Source organism: Rhinatrema bivittatum, chromosome 6 (assembly GCF_901001135.1).
Source record: "Rhinatrema bivittatum chromosome 6, aRhiBiv1.1, whole genome shotgun sequence".
Classification (NCBI taxonomy): Eukaryota; Metazoa; Chordata; class Amphibia; order Gymnophiona; family Rhinatrematidae; genus Rhinatrema; species Rhinatrema bivittatum.
In genome coordinates, this window is record NC_042620.1 from 50,685,734 (window position 1) to 50,701,258 (window position 15,525).

At 46.7% G+C, this 15,525-nt stretch overlaps 1 protein-coding gene and 1 pseudogene across 5 annotated transcripts in view; one reads left to right on the top strand and one right to left on the bottom strand.

Moving 5' to 3' along the window:
- ZRANB3 (zinc finger RANBP2-type containing 3) overlaps positions 1-15,525 on the bottom strand; it is a 593,631-nt gene that overhangs the window by 38,579 nt on the left and 539,527 nt on the right. The window lies entirely within an intron of this gene.
- On the top strand, positions 8,898-13,490 carry LOC115094742 (annotated as a pseudogene).

Below are 15,525 nucleotides of genomic sequence, written 5' to 3' on the forward strand. Positions count from 1 at the left end.
TTGCTGGACACAAATGGGTCACTTCATAACCACTGACACTCCAATGTCCGGGCACCCTTGCCAGCCATGGAGGGGCACTCTTCCCGGTCCATGGGACTCTTGCTAGACACAAACGGAGCACTTCATTCCAGTTTGACACCATGCTGTCCGGGCACTATTGCTGGCCATGGAGGACCGCTCCTTCCCTGCCCAGGGAAATTTCTCCAGATATAAGTGGGGCACTTCATGCCAGTTTGACACCCTGCTGTCTGGGCACCCCGGCTGGCCATGGAGGGGCATTTATACTGGTTTGCGAAGCTCTTGCTGGACCCATGTGTGGCACTTCATGCTGTTTTGACACTCTGCTGTCCATGCACCTCTGCTGGCAATGGATGGGAGCTCTTTCAGATCCAGGGAAATTTTTCCAGACATAAGCAAGGCACTTCATCCCAGTGTGAAACCCTGCTGTCTGAGTATCCCTGATGGCCATGTAGGAAGGATGCTCTTCCTGGTCCATAGAGCTCTTACTGGACTCACATGCTGGTTTTATACCCCACTGCCTGAGCACTCCTGTTGGCCATGAAGGGGTGATATTCCCGGTCTATGGAAATTTCTCCAGATGTAAGCAGGGCACTTCATCCCGGTTTGACATCCTGCTGTCTGGGCACCCCTCCTAGCCTTGGAGGGGCGCTATTCCTGGTTTGGGGAAATTTCTCCAGTCTTAAACGGGGTATTCATACCGGTTTGACATCCTGTTGCCAGAGCACCCCTGCCAGCCATGGAGGACGCTTTAACCAGACAACAGAAACTTCTCCAGATGTAAGCAGGGCACTTTATGCCAGTTTGATGGCCCCACTGTCTGGATACCCTGCCAGCCATGGAGGGGCACTCTTCCTGAACTGGGTAAATATCTATAATTATAAGGGGGCACTTTGTGCCAGTTTGACACCTTGCTGTCCAGGCACCCCTGCTGACCATGGAGGGGCACTCTTCCCCATCTAAGGAAATTTCTCCAGAATTAAGCAGGGCACTCATGCCAGTTTGACACCCCACTGTCCAGGCATCCCTGCCAACTATAGAGGGGTGCTCTTCCTGGTCCACGGTGCTCTTGCTAGACACAAGTGGGATGCTTCATGCTGGTTTGACACCCTGATGTCTGAGCACTTGTGCTGGCCTTGGAGGGGTGCTATTCTTGGTCTGCAGAGATTTAGTTGGACCCAAGTGGGGCATTTTATGATGGTTTAACACCCCGATGTCCATGCACTACTGCCGGCCATGAAGGGGCGCTCTTTCTAGTCCAGGAAATTTCTCCATACATAAGCAGGGCACTTCATGCCAGTTTGATACCCTGCTGTCTGGGCATCCGTGCCAGCCATTGAGGTGCACTCTTCCCAGTCCGCAGAAATCTTTCTGGACCCAAGCGGGGCACTTCATGCCATTTTGAAACCCTGCTGTCCAGGCACCCCTGCTGGCCATAGAGGGGTGCTCTACCCAGTTTATGAAGCTCTTTTTGGACACAAATGGGATATTTCATCCCAGTTTGGCACCCTACTGTTTGGGCACCCCTGCCGGCCATGGTGGGGTGCTCTACCTGGTGCACTGAGCTCTTGTCAGACAAGAGCATTGTGTATTTTTTCCCTTTCCTCTCTTGCAGTCGATAGGTATACATAATGCAGCCTGGTCTTTCATGCTTTCCCCACTGGTCGATTTGGTTATTGAGACCCATGCAGGAAGTGCTCTTGCAGGCTGTTTTTTCCTGTACTCAGGCATGTTGATTCCTCCTTATACCTTTGGGTCCACTCATGATGTCTTCCTGGCTGGGATATCACAGCTGCCAAGTCTTTTGTTGGCACAGTACCTTCAGCTTACACAGTGGCCTTTGGATGAACAGACTGTTCACTTCCTCTGTGTAGGCTTGCATATAGTGTACAATGGAGAATTCCATGTTGTCATTTTGCTCATCTGTGCTTTAGTTTGTGTTGCTGCAACACGTTTTCAAGAAGCAAATAATGTGTGAAAGGCAAAAAACTGCAAGCCTCCTCCAAGATGAAGCAAGCTATGGTTTCCTTGCAACATTATTGTACTCCTGCACCTTCCAGTGCACCAAAGCAGTATGCCTTGTCTTGCAGACATCTTTGAATCCAGTGATTCGGATGTGACATTTTTGGGATAGCAGAGTTGCTTATTTGTAACAGGTGTTCTCCCAGGACAGCAGGATGTAGTCCTTGCATGTGGGTGATGTCACCAGATGGAGCCCTATCACAGAAAACTTTTCTGTCAAAGTTTCTAGAACTTTTGACTGGCATACTGAGCATGCCATAATCCCTGTAGCCACAGGGGTCTCCCTTCAGTCTTGTTTGTGGCAAAAGGTACGAGCGAAAAAATAAAATAATAAAACGGTTTCGGACCCAAATCCACAGAGTGGCGGGTGGGTTTCGTGAGGACTACATCCTGCTGTCCTGGGAGAACACCTGTTACAGGTAAGCAACTCTTCTTTCTCCCAGGACAAGCAGGATGGTAGTCCTCACATGTGGGTGATTAGCAAGTTACAGGCTGAGTCATTCTTGTACTGGAGCAACAGCAAACAACTTGTGCAATAGGCACAACTGGTGTACTGTTGGGAAACATGAGGCAGCCTGAAAATCACAGCAGATGGACGTGGAAGGAGTTGGGGTCATACTGGAAACAAGTTCTTCAAGATGGATTCTTCAAGATGTCCTTCCTTGTCCAGGCAGTAATGTGCTGCAAATGTATGAAAATTTATTTTTATTTATTTTATTTTTAATTTTTATATACCGAAGTTCTTGTAGGGACTACAAATCACTCCGGTTTACATAAAACGAAGAACTGCTCAACAGAGAGCTGAGCTTTACATGGAACAGTAGAACATATGGAACAGTATAACTGGTTGACAATTTAACATAGAGCTAAATAAAGAAATAATAGTTTAACTGGTAATAAATAGTAATAAGTAAAGAAATATAATATATTATATAAGCAGTATAACTATTTAACGTAGCAATAAATATAAATATAAGCAATGCCAAATTATATAAGAAATAAAGTAAATTTTTGATCTCAAAGATAATTGTCCAATTATCTTTGAGATCAAAAATTGAAAAGAGCTCCATGTTGCAGCTTTACAGATCTCAGCAATCGGTACTGAATGATAGTGTGCTACTGAGGTTGCCATAGCTTTTACTAAGTGTGCCTTCACTCGTCCCTGGAGAGGAAGGCCTGCTTTTTCATAGCAGAATTTGATACAGTCTGCTAGCCAACTGGAGAAAGTTTGTTTGCCCACTGCAGCTCCCAGTTTGTTTTTATCGAAAGAAACAAAGAGTTGGGTGGATTTCCTATGGACTGCAGGTTGGTCTAGGTAAAATGCAAGTGCACGTTTACAGTCCAAGGTGTATAAAACCCTCTCGCCCTGGTGAGAGTGAGGCCTTGGGAAAAATGTGGGCAAGACTATAGGACTGATTCAAGCGAAAGTCAGTAACCACCTTGGGAAGGAATTTAGGGTGAGTTTGGAGGACCACTCGGTCATGTAGGAACCTTGTATAGGGTGAGTATGTGAATTTCCCCCTTCTTAACTCACTCCCCCTAGTATATTTTTGTACATAATATAGAAACATAGAAACATAGAAATGACGGCAGAAGAAGACCAAACGGCCCATCCAGTCTGCCCAGCAAGCTACGCACTTTATCCATTTTTTTATTTCCCTTTTTCTCTCTCCCACCTGTTACTAATTGGCTTCCAGTACCCTCCAGCCCTAATTCCCCTCCACCCCACCACCAATGTAGAGAGCAGTGCCATATCTGCATCCAAGTGAACATCCAGCTCAATTAGGGGTAGCAACCGCTGTAACAAGCAGGCCACACCCCTGCCCCATACTCTTACCCACTCCTGGTTTTTTTTTGTTGTTGTTTTTTTTTTTTTTGGAGATGGCACCCCTCCATCCTTCCGCTCCGTGAAGGTGGAACACCAACCACTGGCATCCAGCTCCGTGAATGCCTCTGTGGCTACTGCCGCTCCGTGCAGTGTTTTGCTGCCTCCTCTTTATTCACGCCCTCTAGACTTGATGGATCCACAGTGTTTATCCCACGCCCCTTTGAAGTCCTTCACAGTTTTAGACTTCACCACTTCCTCCGGAAGGGCATTCCAGGCATCCACCACCCGTTCCGTGAAGAAATACTTCCTGACATTGGTTCTTAGTCTTCCTCCCTGGAGCCTCAGCTCGTGACCTCTGGTTCTGCTGATTTTTTTCTGACGGAAAAGGTTTGTCGTTGTCTTTGGATCATTAAAGTTTTTCAAGTATCTGAAAGTCTGAATCATATCACCCCTGCTCCTCCTTTCCTCCAGGGAGTACATATTTAGATTCTTCAATCTCTCCTTGTATGTTATCCGATGAAGACCCTCCACCTTCCTGGTCGCCCTTCTCTGTACCGCTTCCATTTTGTCTTTGTCTCTTTGTAGATACGGTCTCCAGAACTGAACACAGTACTCCAGGTGAGGCCTCACCAAGGACCTGTACAAGGGAATAATCACTTCCCTTTTCTTACTCGATATTCCTCTCTCTATGCAGCCCAGCATTCTTCTGGCTTTTGCTATCGCCTTGTCGCATTGTTTCGCAGACTTCATATCATTAGACACTATCACCCCAAGGTCTCTCTCCTGCTCCGTGCACATCAGCCTTTCCCCCCCCATCGAATACAGTTCATTCAGATTTCCACTCCCCTTATGCATGACTTTGCATTTCTTAGCATTGAATCTCAGCTGCCATATCTTCGACCACTCTTCCAGTTTCCTTAAATCCCGTCTCATTCTCTCCACTCTTTCGGCGTGTCCACTCTGTTGCAGATCTTAGTGTCATCCGCAAAAAGACAAACCTTACCTTCTATCCCGTCCGCAATGTCGCTCACAAAGATATTGAACAGGACCGGTCCCAACACCAATCCTTGCGGTACACCACTTAAAACCGCTCTCTCTTCAGAGAAAGTTCCATTTACCATCACACATTGTCTTCTGTCCGTCAACTAGTTTGCAATCCAGGTCACCACCTCGGCACTCACTGCTAAGCTTCTCGTTTTATTCACCAGTCTCCTGTGCGGAACCGTATCAAAAGCTTTGCTGAAATCCAAGTAGATGACATCGGGCGTTCTTCCTCGATCCAATTCCTTGGTTACCCAGTCAAAAAAGTCAATCAGATTTGTCTGACAGGATCTTCCCCTGGTGAATCCATGCTGCCTCTGGTCCATCAATTCTCCGGACTGTAGATAGTTCACTATTCTCTCTTTCAACAGTGACTCCATATAGTGACTCCAACAGTGAATCTATAATATCATTTAACTATGTTTTTGCGTTTAACTATTTGTACAGCATAACCTTGGTTTCCCTTACCCCGCTACCCCCCTTCCCCTCCCAGTTTCATTGTAAAGCCCCTTCCTTCTACCCCCCTTCCCCTCCCCCCCCTCACTAGTTCTTTTATCAGTTTCATTGTAAAGCCCTGTTGGCCACTTTTTTGTTCTATGGAAACCGATGTGATGTTTTCTTAACGAATGTCGGTATACAAAAAACTTTAAATAAATAAATAAATAAGTGTTTGTAACTCACTAACCCTTCGAGCAGATGTAATGGCTACTAGGAAGAGAACTTTCCATGTAAGAAATTTAACATCACAGCAGTGCAAAGGCTCAAACGGGGAGCGCATGAGCCTTGTAAGTACTACATTTAGGTCCCATTCGGTAACTGGTGGCCTTAGAGGGGGCTTAAGTTGTAGTAGGCCCCTCATAAATCGACTCACAAGGGGCTGCACTGTTATTGGGGCATCCCCTACTCCCTTGTGGTACGCTGAGATGGCACTGAGGTGTACCCATACTGAAGAAGTCTGGAGATCAGAGTCTGAAAGGTGCCAGAGATAATCTAACAGAGATGGAGTGGGGCAGGAAAAGGGGTCAATACCTTTTTGCGTGCACCACGTGGTAAATCTATTCCACTTAGAACGATACTATTTCGTGTGGAAGGCTTTCGTGAAGCTACAAGCACTTGAGAGACATCAGCTGAAAGGTTGAGCGGTTGCAGGATCAAGCTTTCAACATCCAGGCTGTGAGGGATAGGGTCTGAAGGTTCGGATGGCGTAACATGCCTTGGTTCTGAGTTATGAGAGTGGGTGATGTGCCCAGGCGAATGGGTTCTCGGATACAGAGGTCAAGAAGCATGGGAAACCATACTTGTCAAGGCCAATAGGGGGCTATCAGTATCATTGACCCTTTGTCCTGTTGTAGTTTCACGAGAGTTTTGGCTATCAATGGTATCGGAGGATACGCGCATAGGAGGGCTGGGTTCCAGGGGCAAGCAAAGGCGTCCATGGCTAACTTGTTTTGTTGCTTGTGCAGGGAGCAGAACCTGTCCACTGTGTGATTCAATTCGGATGCAAAGAGGTCTATTGTTGGTTGACCCCAGTGTTGGAAGATTTTGCTCGTTACCACAGGATCCAGAGACCACTCGTGGGGATGGAAACGTCGACTGAGGCGATCTGCTACTACGTTCTGAATGCCTGCCAGATAAGTGGCCTGGAGATGCAGGGTGTGTGCAAGGGCCCAGGCCCAGATCTGCGCGGCTTCTTGGCAGAGGAGATAAGAGCCTGTTCCTCCTTGTTTGTTTAAGTACTACATTGCAAATGTGTTGTCTGCTTGTATGAGAACAGTCTTGTGTGAAAAGCAATCCTTGAACGCATAAAGAGCATAACGTATGGCACGAAGCTCTAGGAAGTTGATCTGAAACGTTGCTTCGAGTTGTGTCCAAGTTCCTTGAGTTTGAAGGTTGTTCACATGAGTTCCTCAACCTAAGTTGGATGCGTCTGTGGTCAATGTCACTTGGGGAACTGGTTGCTGGAAGTGCAGACCTGTTAGTAGGTTGGCCTTGTTTGTCCACCAGAGAAGTGAGAGATGCAGCTTGTTGGTTATATGGATCTGAGATGAAAGAGGTTGAGTGGCTTGGAGCTACTGAGATTTCAAAGTCCATTGAGTTATTCTCATTGCCAGCCTGGCCATAGGAGTGACGTGGACTGTGGAAGTCATGTGGCCCAGCAATGTTAGGAATTGATGGGCTGAGGCTGTTTTCTTTGTGCGCAGAGATGTAGCTAGTTTAGAGAGTGTGTCTGCGTGGTTGTTGGGCAGGAAGACCTTTGCGACTGTGGTATTCAAATCCACTCCGATAAAAGTAAGGAGGTAAGATGGGTTCAGGTGGGATTTCTGGTAATTGATGAGAAACCGCAACGAGTGAGCAGATTGATAGTGAGCTTGAGAGTGTTGAGAGCTCCTTGCTTGGATTGATTCTTGATTAGCCAGTCGTCCAGGTAAGGAAACACGTGTACTCTGATTTTGCGTAGATGGCCCGCAGCCACTGCTAGGCACTTTGTAAATACACGGGGTGCTGAGGCAAGTCCAAAAGGCAGAACCCGGTACTGAAAATGTTGATGCCCCACTATAAAATGCAGGTATTTGCGGTGATGTGGGGTTATGGGAATATGAGCATAGGCGTCTTGAAGATCTAGAGAACAGTGCCAGTCTCTTTGTTGTAGAAGAGGAAGCAAGGTGCCGAGGGATACCATCCTGAATCTTTCTTTTTGTAGAAATTTGTTGAGATTGTGGAGGTCTAGATGGGGCGGAGGCCGCCTGATTTCTTTGGAATGAGAAAATAGTGGGAGTAGAACGCTCTGCCCTGCTGTGCCAGGGGAATGGCTTCCACAGCCCTGGCGCTCAGTAGGGTTGACAGTTCTGACTCTAGTAGGGTTGTGTGGTCTTTTTGGATTCACAGTGGACTGGGTGTTGAATCCGGGGGTACCATGAGGAAGTTTAGATGGTATCCCTGGGTTATGATGGATATTACCCATTGGTCTGTTGTAATGCGGCACCAGTTGGTTATGAAGTGGTGTAGCTGACCTCCTACAGGCAAGTCTGGTCTTGGATTTATAGAATGGCTGCTGTTCTCTGGACAGATTTCAAAATCCAGAGGCTGGGCCTGTTTGTGGGGTTGGCTGAGATCTGGACGTCTTGGCTTGCCATGGATGTCCTCTCTGAGGTGGTTTGGCTGGTCTCACACGAGATGTAGGTGGGTAGTACTTGCGTGAGCGATAAAAGGATCTTCTGGAATCCCTTCTTGTGGTCTTTCGAGCTTAGGAGGGAGCTTCCATAGTGACTGTGGAAAGCTGACGCAGGGTCTCGTGATGGTCTTTTAGTTGAGCCACTGCATCTTGTATCTTGTCACCAAATAGATACCCAGGAGATCAGCGAGCTTGTCTTGGCCTTCTGTTTCCAAGTCAGATGCCTTAAGCCAGGCCCACCTTCTGGCATTGATTCCTGTTGCTGATAAGTGAGACGCCGTCTCAAAGGAATCGTACGCGGCTATGACTTCGTGTTTCCCTACCTCAAGGTCTTTTTGGAGTATGGCAGCGAGGTTTTCTTGTTGTTGTTGGGGAAGACAGTTTGCTATTCCCTGAACTTGCTTCCACAGATTCCTCTGGTATTGTGTCATGTATAATTGATAGGCAGCTATGCGTGACACTAACATAGAGCTCTGAAAAACCTTTCAACCCAAACCATTCAGGAATTTTTGGTCCTTTCCAGGGGGAGCTGAAGAATGAGGGCGCAGTCTCCTGGCCTTCTTTTAAAGATGGTGCCAGCCATCCATTACTTCTTCCATGTGACAGGGGCCGGCCAATGGCACGGATACCCTGTGCCCTCTTTGCAAGTGCTGTATCACCGTTCCACTGGGATGTACTTCTCCTCTTGGGCCTGTACCCCAAATCCTCTCTCCCTTCTCAGTTGTCCACTTGCCTCACTCTTTGTGAGGAAGGTGGTGGGTATTTTGAGGTGGTGGCAAAGAGAAAGCAAAGATCGAGGTGCTTTCTTTCGGTTTATGCCCTCAGATCATATGTGGTGACTGGCTGAATTTCAACATATTAATAAATGGAGGAAAAGAAACTAACCAGGATTCACTCATTAACGGAGAGTGAAGCGGGAAGAGCCCAGTGCCGAATCCCCACCTGTCTGGCAGGTGTGGGAAATGCAGCATACAGTGTGTTATGGTTTTGAGGTGTTTGGTGGCTTCTTAGGTGCTGCAGTGATGGCCATGCCCACGGGATAGGAGCCCAGCGGGGAACTGCAGTACCAGGCTAGACTCATGCACAAATACAGAGATAGTTTTTATTGTACAGCTTGTAGAGTTCACCAGAGGTGGCAGTAGTGAGTAGATTCCTGCAGTAGCAGTCTTGGGTCCTCGGCTGAGGAGACCCATCCCACAATGGTGGTATAGGGAGCTCCGATGCAGATTTTCAATGAGGAGCTATAGGTGATACAGACTGGTAGATGTTAGATTACACACACTCTTGTAGCTGTAATGGTGGAGTTCCCAGCAGGTAGAAGTAATGGTAGCAGGCACCAAGGTAGACAACTCAGGCCCTTGAGGAGCGAGTACCTGGGTACAGGATAGGCACCTGGAAAGAAGCATAGGGCCCCCGAGAAGCGGGTACCCATGTTAGTAGAACCCCGGAGGTTAGAGAGAGCTTCCAGCAGCAAGAAGCGGCAGAGCAGCTTAGACCGGATGAATCCAATCCTTGCTAACTCAAAGTTAGTCAGCAAATGGGCAGCCTAAATACCTGGATGTTGTGACATCACTCGAGGGGGAAGCCCCCGAGGTTCGCGCCAATGTCGGAATAAAGATGTGGGGTAGCGCACGCGCGCGCACCTAGGAGGCCCTCAGATAAATCATAGCGGAATGCCTTGCCATAGCCGTTCCGGGGATGCTGGGGAGTGCGGCAAGCAGACATGGCGGTCGCCATTTTCCCGAGGCTGGTGGAGAAAGCGAATATTGAGGTGAGGCATGTGGGACGAAGCCGTCTGAGTCCGACGGATGCAACAGAGTGTCTCCCTTGTGCTCAGGGTCCCAAGTCCCTTCTGATCGAGGCTCAACCCATGGATGGTGTTAGGCTGGTAGGGGCCCCGGCACACTGGGATCAAGTCTTCGTGGAGTTGAGTTATTTGGAAATGCAGCCCATAGTGAGTGGTAAAATCCATCTAAGGCTAAATAGCGGCATGAGACCAACAGTTAAGAAATATCGTAAGGAAAACTTGAAAAGAATTTTGAAGAGAGTTCAAGAGGCTATGAAATCATTAAGAGGTAAACAGGTGGGGTCTATGTAGTTTGCCGGAGGATTCAACCCAGCGGGATGGTTGTTCAGAATGTGGTAGTGGATCCCCACATACAGAACACCTTCCAAATGGACATGGCCCCTGCAGGGTGCATTTCCTTCCCCCATGTGAGGGGGTGGGCACGGGGGAAGGGGGATGGGGCCCCCGGCTCCTGTTGCGACTGTCAACTGGTGGCCTGTTCTCCATGCGCCCCAACCACATTGCACTGCTGGGGGAGAGGCTCATACTGGGCACCAGAATCCATAGTAATGATGGTAACCCACCTGACCCGCTTTGTAACATGGACCAAGAAGTCTAACATGCATGCTAATCAGAAGGCCTACTGAAACCCATGGCGCATGAAGGTGAGGGCTGGGGTGTGCTGGCTGAGGTGGGATCCTGCTGTGTCTTGGCGGTGGGCATGCCACTGGCCTGTCTTACCTGCTCTGTAGAGGAAATGGAGTATGAGCACGTGTGATAGGTCCTGAAAGATGGTGAACTATAACTGAGAAGGGTAAAGCCAGAGACAACGCTGGTGGAGGTCCGTAGCAGCCCTGACGTGCAAACTGGTTATCCGACCTGCGTATAGGGGCAAAAGACTAGTAGCTGGTTTCCTCCGAACTTTCCCTCAGGACACTGGTGCTCAGGCCATCCCCAGTTTTATCTGGTAAAGTAAATGATTAGAGGTCTTGGGGCCGAAATGATCTCAACCTATTCTCAAACTTTAAATGGGTAAGTTGCATTATCTCTCTGGTGTGGAGCCGGGCATGAAATCTGAGTGCCAAGCAGGTCACTTCTGGTAAGCAGAACTGGCGCTGCATGATGAACCAACTGCCGGTTTAAGGGGCCTGATGCCAATGCTCATTAGACTCCAGAAAAGATGTTGGTTGATATAAACAGCAAGACGATTGCCATGGAAGTCAGTATCCACTAAAGAGTGTATAACAACTCATCTACTGAATCAACTAGCCCTGAAAATGGATAGTTCTGGAGTGTTGGGACCATATCCACCCATCGCTGGCCATAATAGTTGTGGAAGCTAAGCACTGCTGAGTAGGAGGGCCGTTGTGGTGGACGTGGAAGCCTGTGATTTGGGCCCAGGTGGAACTGCCACATGTGCAGATCTTGGTGGTAATAGCAAATATTCAAATAGAACTTTGAAGGCCAAAGTGGAGAAGGGTTCCCTGTCAGCAGTATTTGAATACGGGTCAGTCGGTACTAAGAGATAGGCGAGTGCCATTTAGAAGGGACAGGTGATGGTCTCTGTTGCTCTCAGCTGATTGAAAGGGAGTCTGGTTCATATCTCCGAACCCAGAGTGGCAGAAAAGGGCATTGCAAGGTGTCCAGTGTGGTAATGCAAATGATCCTGGAGAAGCTACTGGAATTCCCGTGGAGAACTCTTTTTTCTTTTTGTAGTCAGGGTGCCCTGGAATGGGTTCACCCCAAGAGAGGTTGTGTTTCTGGAGATGTCCAGTGAGCTCTTGTTGGTCCTTGAAAATCTGGGGAAAAGTTTAAATCTCACACCGGGTTGTACCCATATCCACAGGTCTATAAGATGAACAGCCTCCGGCATGTTAGAACAATAGAGGTAAGGGAAATCAGCAAATCAGATCTGGAATTTCAAGATAAGGATTGGCTCTAAGGGCTTTGTTGATCGGGCTGGGGTGCGAAGCAAGGATGGGCATGTGCTGTGGCTGGATAAGGTGCTGCCCCAGGTAATGATGACTCTGGCTGCAAGCCATTGCCTTTCCTGTGGATTCCTCCAACTATGGTGTTCTGCCTCAGCTGGCACCTAGCAGCTGACTTAGAACTAGTACAGACCAAGGGAATCTGACTAATTAAAACAAAGCATTGCGAAGGCTCTTGGTGGATGTTGACACAATGTGATTTCTTCCCAGTGCTCTGAATGTCAGTGAAGAAATTCAATGAAGCGTGGGTAAACGGCAGGCGTAATTATGACCCTCTTAAGGTAGCCAAATGCCTTATCTAATTAGTGACATGCATGAGAATGGATAAACAAGATACCTACTCTCCCTACCTATCTAGCGAAACTACAGTCAAGGGAACGGGCTTGGCGGAATCAGTGGGGAAAGAAGATCCTGTTGAGCTTGATTACAGTCTGGCATGATGAAGAAACATGACAGGTGTAGGATAAGTGAGAGGCTTTTGGGTCAATGGTGAAATACCACTACTCTTATTGTTCTTTCATTTACTCAGTGAAGCGGGGGAGAGTCAAGTTCAGAGTGGCTCTTGATTTTGGCTCCAAGCACCTGGTGCATGCTGGTTGTGACTCATTATGGGGGAAGTGGCAGGTGGAAACTTTGACTGGGGCAGTACACACCTATCAAACTGTAACGCAGGTGTCCTAAAGCAAGCTCAGGGAGGACAGAAACCTCCTGTGCATTACAAGGACAAAAGCTTGCTTAATCTTGATTTCCAGTATGAATATACAGCGTGAAAGCGGGGCTTTGCGATCCTTCTGGCTTTTTGGGTTTCAAGCAGTAGGTGTCAGAAAGGTTACTATAAGGATAATTGGCTTGTGGCAGCCAAGCATTCACAATGATGTCGCTTTTTGATCCTTCGATGTCAGCTCTTCCTATCTTTGTGAAGCAGGATTCACCAAGAATTGGATTGTTCACCCACTAATAGGGAATGTGAGCTGGGTTTAGACTTTTGTGAAACAGGTTAGTTTTACCCTACTGCTGTAAATCCTGCTCAATAGGAAAGGAACCGCAATTCAGACATTTGATTATGTGCTTGGCTGAGAAGCCAATGGGGTGAAGCTACCATCTGTGGGACTATGACTAAATGCCTCTAAATGATGGAGTGTCCCTATTTCTCCTCTTTAAACTACAGGGAAAAAGATTCCCGCTGGGAGGGGAATAAGATTGTGAGCCCACATGGGATTAGGAGGGCCCCACATCTCCAGAAGCAGGAGCTCCTGACCCTCTCTCAGAAGTTGTATTGTGAGTACATTGCAAAGGCAGGCCAGTCTACTGTTATGTTGAATTGCTGTTTATGTTAATAAAAGTTGAAGTTGCATGAGAAAAGGCTGGAGACAGCATGGATCCTGCTCCAGCCCACATGATTTTGCTCAGTGATCCTCATCCCCCATCCCCCAAATGGAACATTACCACAGTGCTGTGGGACCTTGGTTGACCTGGGATAGCTGGTTCTCTGACCAGTGAGTAGAGCCACTCGCCTTGGAATCCTGGTGCTAAATTATTCTTAGGCGACCTGATTGTGGATCAGGGTTTCAAATATAGCAGAGTAGCTACCTTGCTGCGATCTATTGAAAGTCATCCCTTGAGCGAAGGTTTTGATTTCTCCCCAAACCAGCTGGGGAATCATGCCTCCTGCAAGAGGATGATGGCTGGGGACTAGCAGACAGGGAAGTGGTTTTTCCTGTTCCTGCTCAAAAGAATTAGATAGTCCTAGATTCAGGGTGGCATGACTGCTGAGGAGCATGATCCTTTGTAAACAGGAAGGCAAACTTAATAGTCGTCCACCAGAAATAAAAGAACCAGAAGGCTGGAGAACCAGCATGGCACAGCTGCTGGAGAATGTAAGGGGGGGAGGGGGCGGCTTAATAGTTGGCCACTGGAAATAAAGGAACCAAACGGCTGGAAAACCAGATTGGCATAGCCGGTGGAGACTGTGATCCTTTGTAAAGAGGATGGGGGCAATTAATAGTTGGTGACCAGAAAAAAAAAAAAAAGAACTAGATGGCTTCCAGAAATAAAAGAACCAGATGGCCAATAGAAATAAAAGAACCAGAAGGCTGGAGAACCAGTGGTATAGCTGCTGGAGAATGCAAGGGGGGAGAGGGCAGCTTAATAGTTGGCCACTGGAAATAAAAGAACCAGATGGCCGGAGAATTGGATTGGTATGGCTGATTAAGATTGTGATCCTTTGTAAGGAGGATGAGAATAAGGTAGTCTGCACTGGGGCTTAATTCTTGCCCATTCACACTGAGATTTAATGGTTACCCATCTGCTCTGAGGCTTAATCCTCACCCATTTAGAGTAGGTAGCAAAAGGAAGAAGAGAACACGGGGAACATAAGTAAGATAATTGGCTGATGGTGGATGTAAACCCCAGGAAACGAAAGAGCTAGAGTCATTTTGAAATGATAGCACATCCCTAGTAAATTGTACCTTTATAGCCCCCATGACCAATTTTTAAAAATTATATATATAACACATTGTATTGAAATAGAACACAAAATGAAGCAAAAATATTGTGTGTAGTTTTTTACAGATATCTAAATAAATTAGTCTCAAATAGTAAATATTTAAAAATTGCTTTGGTTTACTCTTGAAACTGAATAAAAGCGCAGCAAACGTTTAGCAGCTCTGTGCTAGTCAGCTATGAGCTACTGTATTTTAAATAAACCTTTTAATGTATTATTCATTTCAGAACTAACTTTTGTTTGATCAAAACTAATTGTCCTTTGGAACAATATCTTTAGTGAAGAAGTATATATAGACACTTTTAAAAGAATGCTGAATTTTTCAAGATATGCATGGAAATCTGCTGGTCTCCAGAGCTCCAGTGATTTTTAGCTCTGAAAGCTATAATCTTTGCATTAATTCTTATTACAGATCTTGGTGGGTTGAAAGGTGGCTACAATTCAGCTTTCTAGGTATACCATTCTAAGGATGCCTACTAGTTGCCTTTCATTCATTTCTTTATAGGTACCAGACAAAGATTTCAAGAGCAGTCAAACACAAATTTGACAAAAAAATGAATCAGTCTACCAACTGTTTACATTCATTTTCTTATAATAGATGCTGACAATTTGTTTAGATAAAAAAAAGGTGCAATACTAAGGCTTATACATTTTCACATTATTATGCATAGCATACAAATTTAATAGTATTACCAGTGGCTCCTTCTGATAAACTTTCTTTTATTATGAATATTAATTCCCTGCAAATTCTGTACAACCTTGCAAGTAATTAAAGTTACTTATCATAGCAGCGATCTAATTTGATGATATTTTAAAGCTGTTGTCGTTAGATCAGCAGAGTTGCAATGGACATTAAGTTGAGGAATAGTACAAGAAAATATCAAACATTTCAGTGAATTTCGGCAAGGATCAGAGTGATGGATGCTCTTGGGAGGAAAGCATTCCAGGGGGCCATGCTCATTGCCTGCATCGCCACTTATCAGCTCTACATGAGCCAATTCTCACACACCCTCTGGAAGCAGGTGCAGGAGGCAGCCAAGTGACTGCCTCAACAGCAGCAAGATGCCTTCTTATTGCTGGTGCGTCAGGACCTGGAGTGTGGAAAACACGAGGTTCGTTAAACTTATGATTTTTTCGAGACCACATCGAGAATTTCTGCAGCGGGAA